Below are 1,724 nucleotides of genomic sequence, written 5' to 3'. Positions count from 1 at the left end.
TCACAGGTTGGAATTTTGGTTAAATTCCCAACACCGACCTCCTCGGACCAAGCTCAAGGCCCAAAATGCAAACTTGGGCCTATGCCCCTACATAAATAATTCAAAATAAACAATAATTTTTTTTTTTTTTTTTGGGTAGTAATTCAATCTATTGAAATTTAGGTAATAGAGTTTCACTTAAAATTTAATTAGCTTATTTAATAATATGTTGTTGAGGAGAAAGAGAAAGAGAGAGAAATAGAATGTCATAAATAAATGATATTAAATGAGATCTTAATCAGAATATAAGCATTAATGAGTGTCTTTTTTTTTTTTTTTTCGTAAGATCTACTTAAATCCAATGGGTTTAAAAAAGGTGTAACTCGTGAGTTCTAACTAGCTCAACTGGTAAAGTTTTTAATGGTTTAATAAGAGATCTGGAGTTCAATAAAAATTGAATCATCTATCATTTATCGGAGTAAGTCAAATATAAAAATCTCATATTCATACAAACCTTATCAAACCAAACTTAGGCATCAATATAGGTTCTTAGACATTCAGATTCCAAAACATTAATATTCCCAAGAATCTAAATGCTAGATAGCATATTGACTCCCTTCCAAATGGTATAATAGGATAAGAGCATCTACAGCAGATGTGGTATAAAAAATGTCATATTGACACATCAAAAGTCTACTTTATTATTTTACCACATCATTTTACAACATCCCATTTATCAGATGTTTTATCATTCAATTCTATACATTAAAATAATATTTACTACACATTAAAATAATATATTATCTCCTCCCCCCATTATCATCATCAACAACAACAACATTAACGCCGATCAACAACAGCAACACCAACAAATTCCAAATCCAAAAAAAAAAAAAAAAAAAAAACCAATTTGGTGTATGAGATGTTACAGAGAGGAGAGAACGGGGGAAAAAAAAAACTGGTGAAGGAAACCACCCCAAACCCCATCTGAACCCACCTATCAAAACCCACTCACCTCTGCCGTGAGTCCGTGACACACCTCGCCGCGACTCACCACGCCGCCATACCCACACTGTCACTTGACCTACATCGGAGCCTATGCCAGAACCAAACCCTTCACTCTTTCTCTCACTCACACACACACACACACACACACAGCTTCTGAAAATGGCTTCCAATTCCTTTGTTTTTCTCATTGCTACATTTCTTATCCTGTGCACTCGCACCAAAGCCACGAACCGAGGTCTCTTTTTAACCCTAGTTAACAATTGCCCCTTCACTGTCTGGCCAGCCATCCAGCCTAACTCCGAAGCCCACGCCAGAAAAATCAGTATTCCATCCTTCACTAGAGAGGGGGCGATTAGACAGAGAGGGAGGAGAGAGAGCAAGATCCGGAAAAGTGGAGATGGAGTGGCTTAGAGTGGGATGAGAGAGAAAGATGAATAAAAAAACAATAAACTCATATGCCATTCTTGTCCGTACCACAGCAAAATGCAACGGTACTATAACGTGTTGCATAAATTTGACACATTTAACACATCTGATAAAGCTCCGTTTTTGGTGTTTGGTGTGCCAAATGCTAAATATTATAGCATTTAGTACAAATACCACATCTGCTGTGGATGCTCTAACAGATACAAAATTTATACTATTTGATAACTCTTTATCTCAATAATATTTTGTTAAACCCACTATTTGATTAAATGCTTTCCTTTTTTCCTTCTCTTTTTTTTTTTTTTTTTTTT

The sequence above is a fragment of the Quercus suber genome, unplaced genomic scaffold (genome assembly GCF_002906115.3).
Source record: "Quercus suber isolate HL8 unplaced genomic scaffold, Cork oak 2.0 scaffold_366, whole genome shotgun sequence".
In the NCBI taxonomy this organism is placed as follows: Eukaryota; Viridiplantae; Streptophyta; class Magnoliopsida; order Fagales; family Fagaceae; genus Quercus; species Quercus suber.
The sequence above is the reverse complement of the archived record's forward strand: the minus strand, read 5'-3'. Positions refer to the sequence as shown.